The sequence below is a fragment of the Euprymna scolopes genome, chromosome 20, assembly GCF_053919585.1.
Source record: "Euprymna scolopes isolate OS-2025 chromosome 20, ASM5391958v1, whole genome shotgun sequence".
Lineage (NCBI taxonomy): Eukaryota > Metazoa > Mollusca > Cephalopoda > Sepiida > Sepiolidae > Euprymna > Euprymna scolopes.
In genome coordinates this window covers 59,009,091-59,017,648 of record NC_136501.1, presented here as the reverse complement: position 1 = coordinate 59,017,648, position 8,558 = coordinate 59,009,091, and the positions used below count along the sequence as shown (strand labels likewise).

Here is an 8,558-nt window from a genome sequence, read left to right as displayed (position 1 = left end):
AAAATAGCAGCAACAGAAAGTGTATGTGTGGTAAGGAAGGGAAAGTATATAGATAGAGAGAGAGAGTGTGTGTGTGTGTGTGTGAGAAAGGGAGAGAGAAAGAAAAAAGGGGGTATGCAAGAGGCATACATTTAAAAAAAAGAAGTAGTGCGAGGAGAATTGAGAGCAGAGGAAAGCGGCCTAGTCCAATTAACCCCATTGTGTTCGTCTGTAGAAATAAATCGGTGACCCGTAAGATTTGAGAAAGAAAGCTGCAATACACGCTGATCACGGACAGATGCTCTACCCGGGGTGAACAACAGGGATAATTAATAGATAGGGTAACTGGAGACAGACGGGGCAACGGGGTCGCACATGAAAAAGAAAGCTCCCTGAATGAGATTCTATTATTTTATATTCACAAACAAAAATATGTCTGTTGGCTGGTTTATCGTTAGCTGCGTGATATGGCACAGATTAATAGACGGAAAAATCAACACACACACACACACACACACACACACACACACACACATATATATATATATATATATATATATATACATACATACATACATACATATATATATACAAATGTGTATATGTATGTTTATTTATATATAAGAAGTGGGACTTTTGGAATATATTGAGGCTGGGTAGTCTGTAGTCGTTCGGCGTGAATGGAGACCCATATTATTGCATACCTTTTGTTAAAACTGTAAAATTATTTATCTAAGTAATCTGGTTAATGTAGTGTCAGAATGTATCTGATTATCACGGTTTATTTCGTATATCCTTATAGGAGTCTGTGACATATTTCCATTGTATGGACGCCCGGCGCGAATGTAAATCCCACAATATCATTATACCAACTTTAGACCGAACAAATATTACCCTTGGATCCTCGCCAGAAGACCCAGATGTACTATCCAAAAGTGACGTCATAATCTTATTATGTATATATATTTTGGTTCACATTGCGTTTTCGATGATCGGGTGATCTTATTTATTAAAACGAAGAGGAGAAGCTGATAATATACTAAGAACATTAAATTAGCCTATATATATATATATGTATATATATATATGATGAAAATAATGGAAATATTATTCCGACAAAATAGAGAAAATAAAAAAGGAAACAAACCGTAACTCATTACCTTTTCTTGACATACTTATAATAAAATCAAATAATAAACTATCCTTCAAAGTTCACCGCAAAACTACACACAAAAACGATTACATACATTTCTATTCACACCATAACAATAAAATAAAAACAGGGATGATAATTGGTTTCTTCTTACGCGCTTTCAGAATTTGCAGTTCTGAATATCTGGACGAAGAATTCAAATACCTTACAAACATTTTGAAAACCTTGCAATATCCGACATATTTCATATTGAATGCTAAGAGAAAAGCCACACAAATATTTTCCAGAATAAATAATAATAAAAAATCATACACACCAGACCTTTCTCTCATAAACAGACATCTTCTTTTACCTACACACACCAATAATACAATAATTTATAACACACTAAATAAACTAAAAATTCCTATCGTACAAACCACATCACTAACCATAAGACATATATTAAAAACCACGAAACATCTCTATAACAAACCAGTTTCCGATGGAGGTATATATACTATTCCTTGCCATAATTGCCATCATAAATACGTTGGTGAAACTCAGCGTAAATTGGAAAAAAGGCTCAATGAACACAAAAGAGATATAAAAAATAGCAATTCTCTTAGTGCATTATTCTCTCATTCATTGCAACATAACCACACCTTTGATTTTAAACAAGCAAAAGTAGTTAAATTTATTTCAAATAAACCGCGCCGGAGACTCCTTGAATCTGCGCTTATCGCAATTTCAAGCACTATTAAACAACGTGGAGGTTTCTATAACATAGCGCCATTAATAAGTAAACTGTTATTAAAAGAACATTATTTAATTGTGGACACAGGTTAACTTTCTCACACCATTCAAACACCCCCTGTAATAATTAACACATAATCTCAATCAATAAATTACATAAAAAAAACTCATTTCACTCCTGTTACAAACTTATATTTAAATTTCAACAGATATATCTTTTTCCCAATAAGAATATAAACTTGCGTTCATAGTTTTAAAATTAAATTAACGACTAATTGACGTCACTAAAATTTCCTTCTCTTTAACAGCGCCAGCCCCCCTTCCTTTTTGAATTTCCAACATCAATTTTTCCGTTTCTCTTAAATAGAACTGCGTCACACTGTGCACGTGAAACTTTTTCAAATATTTTGTACTGGTATATTTTTTGGTTTCTTAATCTCATTCACCCAGAGGAAGTCTCGAAATAAAGACGAAACGTTGGTGAACACATAATACGGTTTGTTCCTTTTTTATTTTATATATATATATATATATATATATATATATATATATATATATATATATATATATATACTAGCAAAAGTACCCGTCGTTGACTGGGTTCAAAAACAGCCTACAGAAAATGGACTCTGATTTATGAAAGTATGATAGCTTATGAAAAGGAAGGGTTGTAAAGAGATAGCTTCGAATTTCGGGGTATCAAAACCAAAGCAAAATATGATGAAAGTAAAAATAAAATAGATAAACTCCATAGTTTATTATACCATACCTGTTTACACTGAAACACTTATCACAATATTCTGTGGATCTATATTAAAAAACCTTGTTAAACTTTGTGACATATTTCCATTCTATGGAGGTCAGGCGCGAACGAACACCCCGTAATTTTATTATACCAGATTTCCTCAAACTGAACCATAATTATCAAAGTATACTTATGCAGATAGATATGAAAAGTATGTATTAAAGTTTGTGCCTATTTCCATTCTATGGAGGCCAGGCGCGAACGCAGACCCCACAATTTTATTATATCATCCCTATTTAAGTTAAAACATACTTATCAAAGTATTGTTACGTACATCTATATCAAAAACCTTTGTAAACGTTTTTTTTTAAATATTTTTTAATTTTTTATTTCCATACTTTGTGGACCAGGCGCGATCGAAGACCCCACAATTTTAATGAACAACCGTTCTGCCAGATCAGACATACCCATTCCTGTGTCTCGATACATCTTCTATCATAATCAGTTTTTTTAAAATAGTCAACCATATAGGAGCCTATTCGTGACCAGACACACACACACACACACACACACACACACATACACACACACACATTCAGCTTTATATCATAGATATATATATATATTGTCCTGGGTATAACGTAAAACTACATCTGGCAACGAGGCCCAGTTGCGGGAGCTCCAGGATTTGGGGGAGAATGTCACTACCCCTTAGTCGTTGCAGTGCTGGGTCACCCTTGGTCAAGGTGTAGTATCCACTAGCCTCCCCCCTATTTAGGGTCACAAAAATCGAAGCCTGGTCAACGATGCTCTTGGCGGATGAGGAACAAATCCCAACAGCTTGCGCAGTGAATGAACCAGCACCGCAGTGCCGACGCGGTCAACAAGGGTGATGTAAACTCTACTCGGCTCTGCCTCAGCTATCGGATCCAGCTGATTGCATGTGTGCAGACTGTCCTGGCCCGTCCATCCTCTGTACTTTTGCTTCTAGCGGAGATGGTTCTAGTAGTACTGGGTAAGCTGCTTATTCCTACTTTGCCTACGCTGGGAGAGAGGTGAAAGTCCTCTGGCGATGGAGTGAGAGCGTACCGGCAGGTTTGATCGACTCAAATCCCACCTTTGACATGGACACTAACTGACCTCCACATCATCGTCGAAATCGACAGACTGCCTAATATATATATATATATATATATATATATATATATATATATATATATATATATATAGTTATTTATGTATATATATATAGAGAGAGAGTATATATATTTATATATATATATATATATTAATTTAATATTCGTACTATGTTACAACTTTCTAGCCTTTTTTGTAATAAATAGGATCCCCCGATCGAATAATTCATAATCTAAAAACCGTGGAATACGTACGTAGATTGAAGGTGCTAATAATGGTATTAATGTATAAATACTGCAAAATCACGTTGACACATTAGTTCTCGTTAAATCATTCAAATGTGTTTCACTTGGATTTTTCAATTTATTAAAATTGTAACGGAAATAAAAAAAATTAAAGTAATTTGTTTGATTCCCGCAGTAAAATAATTATTAATATGCAACATAATCACATATAACACGTAGATTCCATGGTCAGTACTGATTAAGTAGCTATTTACGAATTGCAATAGAAATTTGAGCCTGATCAGTATTGATTGAGTAGCTATTTAAAAATTACAATATAAATTTGAGTCTGATCAGTACTGATTGAGTAGCTATTTAAAAATTACAATAGAAATTTGAGCCTGATCAGTACTGATTGAGTAGCTATTTAAAAATTACAATAGAAATTTGAGTCTGATCAGTACTGATTGAGTAGCTATTTAAGAATTACAATAGAAATTTGAGCCTGATCAGTACTGATTGAGTAGCTATTTAAAAATTACAATAGAAATTTGAGTCTGATCAGTACTGATTGAGTAGCTATTTAAGAATTACAATAGAAATTTGAGCCTGATCAGTACTGATTGAGTAGCTATTTAAAAATTACAATAGAAATTTGAGTCTGATCAGTACTGATTGAGTAGCTATTTAAAAATTACAATAGAAATTTGAGCCTGATCAGTACTGATTAAGTAGCTATTTAAAAATTACAATATAAATTTGAGCCTGATCAGTACTGATTGAGTAGGTATTTAAGAATTACAATAGAATTTTGAGCCTGATCAGTACTGATTGAGTAGCTATTTAAAAATTACAATATAAATTTGAGCCTGATCAGTACTGATTGAGTAGCTATTTAAAAATTACAATAGAAATTTGAGTCTGATCAGTACTGATTGAGTAGCTATTTAAAAATTACAATATAAATTTGAGCCTGATCAGTACTGATTAAGTAGCTATTTTAAAATTACAATAGAAATTTGAGCCTGATCAGTACTGATTGAGTAGCTATTTAAAAATTACAATATAAATTTGAGCCTGATCAGTATTGATTGAGTAGCTATTTAAAAATTACAATAGAAATTTGAGTCTGATCAGTACTGATTGAGTAGCTATTTAAAAATTACAATATAAATTTGAGCCTGATCAGTACTGATTAAGTAGCTATTTAAAAATTACAATAGAAATTTGAGCCTGATCAGTACTGATTGAGTAGCTATTTAAAAATTACAATATAAATTTGAGCCTGATCAGTACTGATTGAGTAGCTATTTAAAAATTACAATAGAAATTTGAGTCTGATCAGTACTGATTGAGTAGCTATTTAAAAGTTACAATAGAAATTTGAGCCTGATCAGTACTGATTAAGTAGCTATTTAAAAATTACAATAGAAATTTGAGCCTGATCAGTACTGATTGAGTAGCTATTTAAAAATTACAATATAAATTTGAGCCTGATCAGTACTGATTGAGTAGCTATTTAAAAATTACAATAGAAATTTGAGCCTGATCAGTACTGATTGAGTAGCTATTTAAGTATTACAATAGAAATTTGAGCCTGATCAGTACTGATTGAGAAGCTATTTAAGAATTACAATAGAAATTTGAGTCTGATCAGTACTGATTGAGTAGCTATTTAAGAATTACAATAGAAATTTGAGCCTGATCAGTACTGATTGAGTAGCTATTTAAGAATTACAATAGAAATTTGAGCCTGATCAGTACTGATTGAGTAGCTATTTAAGAATTACAATAGAAATTTGAGTCTGATCAGTACTGATTGAGTAGCTATTTAAGAATTACAATATAAATTTGAGCCTGATCAGTACTGATTGAGTAGCTATTTAAGAATTACAATAGAAATTTGAGCCTGATCAGTACTGATTGAGTAGCTATTTAAGAATTACAATAGAAATTTGAGCCTGATCAGTACTGATTGAGTAGCTATTTAAGAATTACAATATAAATTTGAGCCTGATCAGTACTGATTGAGTAGCTATTTAAGAATTACAATAGAAATTTGAGCCTGACCAGTACTGATTGAGTAGCTATTTAAGAATTACAATATAAATTTGAGCCTGATCAGTACTGATTGAGTAGCTATTTAAAAATTACAATATAAATTTGAGCCTGATCAGTACTGATTGAGTAGCTATTTAAAAATTACAATAGAAATTTGAGTCTGATCAGTACTGATTGAGTAGCTATTTAAAAATTACAATATAAATTTGAGCCTGATAAGTACTGATTAAGTAGCTATTTAAAAATTACAATATAAATTTGAGCCTGATCAGTACTGATTGAGTAGCTATTTAAGAATTACAATAGAAATTTAAGCCTGATCAGTACTGATTGAGTAGCTATTTAAGAATTACAATAGAAATGTGAGCCTGATCAGTACTGATTGAGTAGCTATTTAAGAATTACAATATAAATTTGAGCCTGATCAGTACTGATTGAGTAGCTATTTAAGAATTACAATGGGAAAATGCAACCATGAAAAGTAATATTGTTATGGAAAATAAAAGGACAAGATATTCTAGTAAAAAAACATAATAAATTTATAACTTAAAATATTGTAGCATTAAGAATTGATTATATAATATTAAGTTTAATTTTTAAAAATCTTAGTGCCACAATATTGTGATTTATAAATCTAGCAATCCTTGAAAATAATACGGGAGCGATCTCCTATTGTGGTAGCTTCATTTTCGAATATTGTATGAGGTTTCTATGACTAGTGTGAGAAAGGACGTCGTATTAATTTCAATGTACAGCGGTTTTTTACCGAAGAATAAAGTCAACGAAACGTTGCATAAGAAAGTGAACAATTAAAAAAAAAACAGGACAAAAAAGAACCACTGTCTGCCAAGAGATGCTAGACTGAAGTAGTAGATTAAAAATTTTCATTAACAATGTTATTTTATTATTTATATTGAACTATGTAGCACAGTATTACTTTCTGGGTAGTTTTTGTACTTATTAATTTATCTAATTTTGGCCAGTTCTATATTTAATATTCAATGGATACTATTCTCATAGAGAGGTTAATAAACTCCTATTTTTTGCGTGTAATTAGTTTTTTTTCTTTCTATCCAAATATAGTAATTTTGTTTTTGCTATCCAGAAAAATACCTGTTTCTTGAGAACATAATAATAATCTTTCTCAGGTCATGATTCAACATATTTCTCATTTCTTATGATTTTCGCCGGTCTTTTTAGTATTTAATACTATTTGTCTTCAAATGCATGCTCCTTCAGTCTTGGGCAGACTAAGGATACCGACGAACGGTTGACTGCGCATGAATTTTTTGTGGCAGGAGGTGCGCAATCACCAACCACACCTCTCCTGAGACGACATTGTAAAATATCAGTGGCAAGTGAAGCACAGGACGACTGGAAACAAATGCCGAGATAAGCGGAAAGCATATACAGCACCTAGAATTTCCAAATGGTCACTCATCTGATACTAACCAGGCTCAACGTTGCTTAACTTCGGTGATCTGACGAGAACCGGTGTATCAACGCGATTATGCCATCTTCAAATGCACAGACAATTTATCCATATATTTAATAATATGCTTCTCTATGTTCGGCTCTCCGCCTATTGTAACATTATCCAACACATTGTAGCTTCAGTCGCAAAGTAGTAAAATAAAAAAAAAAACTTCAGTTCGCCTTTTTTGTTGTTGTTGTTGTCGTTGTTGTTGTTGTTGTTGCTGTACGACATTAATACCCCCCTTTTTCTGCCACGCGTGACTTCTCGTTCCGTCTTTTGCGTGATCGTCTTCTCGAACTTGCTCTCTTTTTTTTTTTTGTAGTCGTCTCCCCCTACAGTGACGTCATTTCGCTCACGGCTTGATATTTGCTTATAGCCGTCCGCGTTACGTTACTCTATAATCAACATAGTTTTTGGACTATTACTCTCTGAAAGGTCGCTGACCCCTGTTATAGCTATTCATCATGAAATCCGTATCAAACGTAACAATTGACTTTATAGGTAAGGTTTCGCAAGAGATTGTTGGTTCATCTTTTTTTATAATCTACTTTATCGGGCACTGCCTTAATTTCTAGCGTGTTGTGCCGCATTTTTAGCAGCGACTGCTTTTTTTTCTTGTTTTTTTTCTTGTTTTATTTATTTATTAGCAGTATGTCATTTATGCACGTTTGTATTTTCGTTTTTTCTTCAAAACGAAGACACGCCACACGATGCCACGGCCTTGTTTACCCAAGACATTATGGTACAGCAAACGAATCGTTTTTTGTTATTCTTACAACACTAATGAGTTATTTTTTCTAGCTTTTTGTAAATAGACGCTGATTACTAACTTATCTACATCGTCGATAATGGCGGCGAGAAAAGGAGTAAAACAGATGTCAACTTGGAGAGAGCGTTTTATGAGTAATTTATTTCCCTCCTTTTTTTAATTTCTTATTATTATTTATCTTCTTTTTCTGCATCTTTTCTTGTTCTTCGTCTTCTTTTCATTCTAGTACTTATTTTCCCCCTTCTTTTCCTCCAGGTTCTTCTTTGTCTTCTTCCCCA

The 8,558-nt window shown here is 32.7% G+C and overlaps 1 pseudogene; it reads right to left on the bottom strand.

The window, feature by feature from the left end:
- Nucleotides 1-7,438: 7,438 nt before the first annotated feature.
- LOC145241711 (5S ribosomal RNA) lies at nucleotides 7,439-7,555 on the bottom strand (annotated as a pseudogene).
- Nucleotides 7,556-8,558: the final 1,003 nt, after the last annotated feature.